This window comes from Crocuta crocuta, unplaced genomic scaffold (assembly GCF_008692635.1).
Source record: "Crocuta crocuta isolate KB4526 unplaced genomic scaffold, BGI_CrCroc_1.0 scaffold193, whole genome shotgun sequence".
In the NCBI taxonomy this organism is placed as follows: domain Eukaryota; kingdom Metazoa; phylum Chordata; class Mammalia; order Carnivora; family Hyaenidae; genus Crocuta; species Crocuta crocuta.
Window position 1 is genome coordinate 1,953,229 of NW_027529624.1, and position 9,685 is coordinate 1,962,913.

Here is a 9,685-nt window from a genome sequence, read left to right on the forward strand (position 1 = left end):
AACCCTCCCCTCTTGCACTCTGTCTCCCTTCTTCCTCACCCCACCCCCCAATAAAATAAAACATTAAAATTTTTTTTTAAAAATATTTCACTATGTTGTTCAACCAAAAGAAAGTAGATATTGGATTTCACTCCCGGAAGGTAAATTAGTTTGATCTCTTGGCCACAGTGCATTAGTTGTCCCTGAATGAGGAAAGAAGTGGGGGGAAGAAGAGGGAAGTGTCAGATTCAGTCACCGCATAACATGAACCATACCTGTGGCTCTCATACAATTCAAAGCTAGTGCTTCACAAAGGATGTAGTAAGTCTTTTTTTTTTTTTTATGTTTATTTATATTTGAGAGATAGAGACAGTGGGGAACAGGGTAGGGGCAGGGAGAGAGGGAGACAGAATCTGAAGCCGGCTCCAGGCTCTGAGCTGTCAGGGGCTTGAACTCGGGAACCGGGAGATCATGATCTGAGCCAAAGTCAGACACTTAACCGACTGAGCCACCCAGGCGCCCCTGACTTTTGACTTACCAGCACACAAAAGAAGCAGCAATTGCCAAATCGTCTAGCCAGGTAGCAGCAGCACATAATAAACCACATTCCTGTGCAAATAACAGCCACAAGGTCATTAAATGTACAGATCTTTAAGCAAAAATAGTCCCGATCAACAAGAGCCCGAGTCCCAGAGAATAGAGTGGTCATTGCAACGACTTTGCAGGGGAGAGAATGTGTGCCTCCTCCTCACAGCAGAGCAGAGAACTGGGGGTCATCGCTGTAGGGAGAGGGCAGCTTTCGATGAGGACAAGTAGTCCCTGAGCACCCTCTCCAGAGCACACGGTGCCCATGTCTTGGGAGCTGAGTGTGCTCCTTGCGTTCCCAATTGTTCTAAACCTTCCATTTCAGAACGGAGGAGGATCCGATTAGGAAAAGACAACAGCTGCTGTGAACTCATGACTCCAATGCACCTTCTCGGATGGTTCCTCGCCAGTCACCAGAGTGGGAATGGGCAAGGTTGGCAGCTGGGAGTGGGGCCAGTCACTTGTCAGAGGAAGAACAGAGGAGTCTTGGCAATAAAGGGACACTCTGCTCCTTAGGACTCTTTCTGAAAAGGACTCTGCCAGCTTGAAACTGGCTGAAGCTGTGAACAGCAGCCAGGATGGCTCACCCACGTCGCAGGCCTGTGGCGTCCTAGGCATCCATCCTGCTGTGTCCTTTTGTCAGGCCGCTAGTATAGCCCAGGTCTGGGAAGAAAGGGAATCTGTGGCCCCTCTGACACTGCAGCCCAGTCAGAGACTAATCAAACATGTGTGGCATTGGGGACGCCCAACCCAGAAGGGGAGAGGGACTGAAATCGTGGAAAGAGAACTGAAAGGGAGTCTTGGTTTCACCACCACGTGACCTCGGAGGAGCCACCTCTTCACTCTGGACCTCAGGCGGCAGCCATGTTCTAGAACCAGGACATCCCAAACTGTGGCCTGTGTGCTGCTGCTGGACCAGGGCCGGCAGATCTGGGTGAGGAGGGTGGACAGCTTCGGGGAAACGAAGAACGGGCTGGCAGCTGGGCAGTGATTCAGAGGCAGCCACAGGAGAGGACTACGGCTCCACCAGCTGGTGCTCAGAAACAGCCCCACGTCTATGCCCGTGAGCTCACCCGTACACCTGACCCCCGGCCACCAAGCAAGCCCTGTCCCCTTCCTCAGAGCCAGGCCCACCCTCTCACATGACTCTGGATAGTGGTCTTCTGCTTTTTCCCTTGCCTCCAGCTTTGTCCTTCACATTTGCTTTCAAGTGACATCGATCACAATGTCCGAAGTGAGTCTGGCCGTAGAAAGAGCAAAAACAACAGGCTGTTTGTCCCAACTACTCACATCTCTTAAAGGCAGAATCACAAGATTAAAAAAAAAGTTAAATGCTGGGAAGGGATGGTATAAATACTCCCTTTTTATACAGGGAAAAGAAAGAGTGGGGAGTGAGTCGACGTAGGTTTCCTGAGGCACAGAGTTCAGACTTAGACAAGGACCAGAAGCAGGCAAATCATCATCACTGGGGAGCTTAAGAGAACAAGATGGATACACTCATTGGCTTCAAAGTGAGGTAGCACTGAGATTAAATCTTGGTTCCACCAAAGATGTTGTGGAAGGGACATTCCTGCTCTCAGTAAGATTGGACTTCAGTGGTTCTCAACTCTGGCTGCCCATTAGAGTTACCTTGTCAAGTTTTTAAAAATACTAATGTATAGGTCCCACCGCAGTAAATATTGGGCCTGGATGTGACCCGCCCCCAGCATCAGTAGCGGTCAAGCTCCCCAGGTGATTCTAATATGCAGTCAAGGTGGAGAAACACAGCCACTTTCCACCTTCTAAGATCCAGGGGCTGCTATTCCCTGGGTACGCACCCCGAGTTTCTTTTGCCCAGGGATCCAGTCTGTCCAGAGTGGGGAAGAGTGCCACTCCCCCTTCCCTGGAATCTATGCTGTTTGGTTCCCCCCCACAGCTGACAAAGCTTTCCCTGAGGGCACTGTTTTGTTTGCCCTTCAGCCCAGCCCACCTCCCTACCACTCTGCCGCCTGCCCTCCTAACCTGGACCTTCTCTGCTTCAGTTCCTTGGCAGCCTCCCAAGCTGAGCCAGCTTGGACACAGCCCCTGTGGTTTCCTCTTCTTCCAAGGAGGTCAGAACCTTTTGTGCTCCGTCAGCCTCCTCCCTGAAGCTCTTCCCCCCCGCCCCGTGCCTCCCCCTGCATCTCACCCCCCCTTCATCCTTCTCACCCCCATATTTTGCTGCTGCTGGTGTAGGTGAGACGGAAGACGTGGGCCCCAAGAGTTGAGAAAGGAGCTGTTGCTAGGAAAGGAGTGTGGGTGCAGAGAGGAGGTGGGCGGGAGAAATAGGACTCCCCAGTTGTATTCTACTTTTTGCCACCATACATGCCTCAAGAGCTAAAACCAGTTGTGTGAGAACTATGATGAAAAATAATGAGGTCTGACCGTGACAGCAGGGGTGAGGGAATCAGCCTCAGCAACAGCTGCAGTGCTGCCACTTGGTATTTATAATAGTCTCCTGAGAGGAGGGAAGAGCTGTGGAGAGGAGTTGAGAAGGAGTGAATTCTCCGGGAAGTGCCAAACTGTGACCCCACCAGGGCTGGTATCCAAAATGTCCCGGCCTGCGCTCCACCTCTCAGACACCATCAGCTGCAGGAACTGACATGTAGTCAAGGCAGGGTGACCGTCTAAATGAGGAGGCCGCAGCACGCCGGGCGGCACATTTCTGACATGGCTCTGCCTTCCTTCACGGAGGTTCCCATTTCTTGGGGTCTGCTCTGTGCCAGGCATAGCAGATGCCTCCTCTCCATTCCTCACAACCTCCTTGCAATGTCAGTGGTACAGCCATTTCTGTTTACAGGTGAAGAAACGGAGGTGCAGAGCCTTGCCCCAGGTCACACACAGTAAGCGGAGGGGCTGGGATTTGAGGACAGAACCGCCCTGCTCCCGAGTCTGTGTTCTTCCCACAACAACACACTGCCTCCTTCCTCCTTCCTCCTTTTGTCTCCACTCCACCCCACCCCCACGCCTCTCTTCTAAGCGCCTTTGGCCGTTGCAGATTTTAAATCAACCTTGACCATGGTAATAGAACCCACTGGGGTTGAAAAGAGTTTCAGAAGTTCTGGGAAATTGTTGTGTGCACTACATGAAGGCAGTTTCTAGGCTGGGCACCAGATCTTCCCCCACACTCGAAGTGGCATTCCACTCACTGTAAGTTAACAGCAGACTAGCTTTCCCTCTTGTCATTTCCCAGGGTACATACAAACCAATACATTATCAAGCACCAAGATTTGGTCATTCCATACAGAAACAGGAACAAAAGAAAACCAGTAATAATGTAAAAAAAAAAAAAAATACCAGGTCACAGGAGGATTTTTATTACCAGGTTGAAAAAAGACTCTGCAGGGGAGGCGCAATGAGCCAAGTATTCACCAGAATGAAGTCATTTGAAGGGGGGAGGCGAGGTGAGGGGGGGCTGGCTACCTCTTGCTGTTTAGGTCACTACCCTTTGACAGCGGTGGCCTCTGACCTCCACAACCCTACAATTCTGTTCTGACTGACCCTGAAACCCATGAAATTCAGATGTAGGCACTGCCCAAAAGTTGAGATAAAGCTGACTAATATGGGAAAAGCTCCCGGTATGTGCCCCCAGCTGAAAGGAGCTGGCAGTTCTTTGGCGGTAGATGCAATTTATTCTGTCCACCTCCTTTCAGGGAAATGCTAATCCTTCATAGGCAACTGGAGGGGAAGACTAAAATGTGTTGATGATGAATGACAATAATCCTTTGTCCACTTCTGCCTCCTCCCAGGGTTGGACCTTAAGAGTTTAATCAAATGTTGGTAAGTAAATTAATGCTTTACTGCATTGAGTTAAAAAGGAAGTGGTGGGAAGAAGGGCTGTGAGAATATATTTCTTCTGACATGTGACTCTCAAATACTTAAATGCAAAGACACTGGTGTGTGTGTGTGTGTGTGTGTGTGTGTGTGTGTGTTGGGCATTTTAGTGTCCTTATTTGCACATGTACACGTAAGACAGTATCCCCAAACTGTCTTATGTTAAAGTGTATCAGTCTTAAAGACATGAGCTTCAGGTTTAAAAACCAAAGCAGTGTGCTGGAATTACTTTTCTGTTATTAAACAATTACTTTTCTGTTATTAAACATCAGCAACAACAAAACTCATGTGTTTGTGCATCAATAGGAATAACATGACCTTTATCCCCAAATCTTCACATCATTATGAGGGAGGCTGCATTTTTCATTCCAGTTCAGCTAACATTGGAGTGGCTACTCCACACCAGGTCTGCTGTGCTGGCCACTTGGACAGCCATCTTTTAACCCTTATAACATCCTCCAAAGTAAGTATTATAAAGCTCATTACAAGTTGAAAAAAATCGATGTTCAAAGGGAAGTGACTCATCCCTGAACACCCAGGGACAGAGTTGAAATTCAAACTAGTCTTTTGGCTTTCAAGTTTTCCTATTAGATACAAAAAAACTGGTTTCCAGAGGGTTGTAAGGAATTTGACAAATGATGGGCTTCTGAGAGGCACACAGAGAGTCGGGACTCAAATCCAGGTTTTCCAATGACCAGTCTTGGGTCTTTTGCCACATTACAGCTCTGCCACCCAGAGTGCTGGGTTTTCCCAAGAGGTGTTTGGATGGGATTCCAAGCCAGCGAGATGCAAATAGGTCTGACCCACATTCCAGCTCTTGGATAAATAAAAACTCCTAAAGGGCAGAGCCCATTTTGTGTGCTTAATTTGAGAGTCCCACTGTGGACAGTCAATATTAAATAGGTACTTTTGCCAAGGGCTACCAGCATGGGTTCAATTTTAGCAATTAAAATAACTGGGAATATGGCTGAGGATCCTAACAAAGGTGCTGAAAGACTGGATCAAGTAATCCTAGATTTTTAGGAGTTAAAAAAGAACTTTGAAGTCATCCAGTCCAACTCTAATTTTACAAATGAGACCCTGAGAAATTAAAATAATGTGCACAAGGATCTGGCACTGGCTGGCAACAGACCCTCTCCTGCCTCCCAGTGCTATTTAACTTCATGGCATATGGCGTGGTAAGAGAATGTTTTCAGGAATGTAACATGCCATACACTGAAGTTGGACTGGCTATCTATGGAGTCATCATTGATTAGGAAATGTCCTTCAGATTTAACTTTTACTTATCCCACTGACCAACTGACCTCTTAAGAAATCCCCATTGCTGGCTTTCAAGTTCAACCAAGTCAATATTTCTCAATAAGTGTCTCATTGTGGTCTCCTGAACTTCTTTCATGGCATTCTTCCCTATCTGCTGGCCCTCCAAGCTCCCTCCACCATTCTTTCTTTATAATTCACCTTCCCCAAGAAGGCTTCTCTGCTTCCTTGTCTTCCCACCAAGGTTTATCTTGCTGTGATTTGCACAGTACTTATGTTCAATCCTTTCTTCCTATTAGAAAAGATTCACTTATTGCCTGGCTGTTTCTTATATCCCCAAAGGGCAGGATCAATTGTTTCTATTTACTTTTTTTTTTTTTTAAGGTGTCTAAGACAATGCTGTGCTCCAAAAAGCACCAAATAGTTGTTAAACAAATCATGTTAATTAACTTAGCTACAAAAGGGAGATCTCATTACTGGTAGCAAATGAAATTAAAATCACTTTCTTCTGTTAGGTTATTCTGAATTCTCAAAGATTAATGACTCACAGGCATATGAATCTGATAGTCTATCAAAAAAGTAGTTCAGGGGCACCTGGGTGGCTCAGTAGGTTAAGTGTCTGACTCCTGATGTCAGCTCAGGTCATGGTTTTAATTTTTTTTTTTATAGTTTATTTATTTTTGAGACAGAGAGAGACAGAGCACGAGTGAGTGAGGAGCAGAGAGAGAGGGAGACACAGAATCTGAAACAGCCTCCAGGCTTTGAGCTGTCAGCCCAGAGCCTGACGCGGGGCTCGAACCCACCAAGGTGAGATCATGACCTGGGCTGAAGTCAGATGCTTAACCAACTGAGCCACCCAGGCACCCCAGCTCAGGTCATGATCTTGTAGTTCATGGGATCGAGCTCCGAGGGCAGAGGCTGCTTGGGATTCTCCCTCCCTCTCTCTCTGCCCCTCCCCTGCTAGCATTCTCTCTCTCTCAAAATAAACTTAAAAAAAAATAGCTCAGTGTTTGATACAAAATATTAGCCCAGTGGTTCTCAACCCTGGCTGCTCACTCAAATCAACTTAGAAGCTTTTAAAATTACCACTACCCAGGCCTCTCCACAGATAAAGTGAATCAGAATCTTTGCAGGTATGCAATGATTTGCATATGCCATACTGGTATTTGATTTGCACATATTGATTCATACAACCTCACTCTTATGAATAGATTGTTCTAAAGAATGAGCACGATCAAATAATGGTTTTGTTGTTGTTCATAGAATCACAAAAGTTTAGAACTGAGAAAGAACTAAGATAATAAATATCTGGATCAACCCCTTTATTTTACAGCTGAAGGCTCTGTGGCTTAAGAGAGATTGAGTAGCCTGATACAGTGGTGAGGTGATTGTTGAGTGACCGGTCATATCCTGAATTAGTGGAATTCTCTGAACTCCAGTTCTGGAGCTGTAGCAAGTAGACCAAACTGTTCAGTTTTTAAATTTCTTTCTCCTAAAGAAAATGTGCAACAAATAATATCTGTGTGTGCATGTAAGATTTGGATTTTAAAAGCTGTTAGCACCGGGTACTCCTTAAAGACCAATTTGGCACATTCCATCTAGCCCTTTTTCATGGCAGAAGAAATGCCACAGTGGGATATATCAAAGTCCAAAACAAATGACTAGTGTATATTTGCAGGCTTTTTCATTGGCCCTAATCCATAACATTTTATGCTATCAGAGTCCAGAGCACTTCTGGCCCTTAACTGAACCACTTATTAGCAGACTTACTGCTTATGAGTAAGCTAATCGACACCCTGAACTTCCCTTTTCTCTATAAAAAGGAAGATAGTGCCTGTCCTATTGACCTTGCATTTTTCAGCTATTATAAGGATTAAATCAGATGATCTATGTACGGATGTCTTGAGAATAGTAAAGCACTGTGTATATATCTATATAGAATTATTATTCTGTTATTTTTCAGAGCAATGACTTGTGAATAAGTATGTGTTACTATGATTACCCAGGCTCTAAATCCTAATTCCTTGGTACCATGCCACCCAAGAATCAACAGGAACTGGGCTTAGCGCTGGGCTGGAGACTCTCACTGAAAGTACCCCGTACCTAATATTCAGGGAGGTAAAGTGATGTAGTGACCCAGGATTTAGCTAGTCTAGGCTCTAGTCCCAGAGTCTGCTTTGAACTATTGACTTTGGACAAGTCACTTAATTTTTCTGGGACCAGAGTCTCGTCAGTGGTCAAAGGATGACTTGAATTAGAGTCAAAGATCCTTTTGATTTATAAAATCAGAATATTAGTTCTTAATTAAAATTACTAAAGTGCAGTTTCCCAAGCTGTTAATTGATGTGGTTTCACATTTTTAAAATCTCTTTTTAGAAGGACAGGGTTGGAGCCTAAAAACAGAAGCCTATTTCTGGTAAACAGACATTTCGAACACATGTGTAAAACCCTTGTTAAAAGAAACATCTCTACTCAGATACCTTATGCTTGTTAGTATCCTGTCCTGATGCCCTTGCTCCAAAAATAAATATATGGTTACCCAAAAGGCATGTAATACACTACTGGACACAGAGTAGGTACCCAAATACTGTTACTTTACAGTTCTCAGTAGAGACCTAGCTCTCATTACTTAACTCATCTGAGCCCGTTTTCTTATTTACAAATGGGAAAATAGTACCTTCCTCAATGATCCACTGAGATAGTGTATATTAAAATGAAGAAAAATGTGAGGTGTCTAAGTGGCTCAGTTGGTTCAGAGCCAACTCTTGATTTTGGCTCAGGTCATGACCCCAGGGTCATGGGATTGAGCCCTGTGTCGGGCTCTGCACTGAGCATTGAGTCTGTTTGGATTCTCCTTCTCTTTTCTTCTGCCCCTCTCCTCCACTCATGCCCTCTCTAAAAAATAAATGTTTTATAAACTGTTAAAAACAATTGCAAGATATTACTATTACCTAAGGAATGTAGACTAAGTGTACTTTTTCAAGAGATAGATTAAAATCTTTCTGGACACAGCACCTTCCCCAGTGCCTGGCTCAACAAATACGCTCAATGAATGTCTGCTGCATGAAAAGCATAATCCACAGAAGACCCCAAAGCTCCATGAGCTTAGATTCCATATTTCTTTTTCTCTCCCAGAGCTAACACGGCATCTGACAGATAGAAGAACACAATAATTATCAGATGAAAAATTGTTATCCTCTCCAGTTCCCCTTCAGCACAGTAGACACGGGCAGAAGAGGCATCAAAGATGATTTCTGATACAGGCTGCTTGGACTGGAACTGGAAGTTATTTGGAAAATTCACCCACTCTCTAATAGCTTGGGAAAGCAAAAAAAGCAGCATAGACTCTTGAGTTCAAGTGCAGTTTCCAGATTGTTCAATCTTGGTAAATTAATCTATTAACCCCTCCGAGACTGTTTCCTGATCTTAAGAATGAGAATAGTACCAGTCCCATAGAGTTAAGCACTAGAATGGAAACTCTGTAAGAGCAAGGACTTTGAGGCCCACTGTCTCTACACTGAACGGTACTGAGCTGTATGGAACAGTGCCAGACAAGCACAGGTTCTCAAATACTCATTCACTGACGTTGTGCGACTGGAGACGACACAGATAAAGTACGTAACAGAATGCTTGCACGTAGTAAACACTCAGCAAACGTGGACCTCTTCCATCTTCACTATCCTCATCACCACTACCATTACTAGTGTATCAGTATTACGGGGCTGCTGGTTGGAGGGTAGCCACCTTTGGAGAAAGACCTGGATTCCAATCTAATCTAATTCCCCATTTACCAGTTTTGTGACATAGGGCAGTATTACTTAACCTATGTTGGTTCCTTTGGTTCCAGAAAAATCTCCGCGTCGTGAGAATCAGACGCTATATGGCAACGACCTAACACCGAATCTGGAGCCCCCGCGGCACGCGATACGTGGCAGCAACTATTAGTGAGGCAAACAAAAACAAAAACAAAAACAAGCAAAAATCCCTTTTCCGGATAACTGCCTGCAATTTC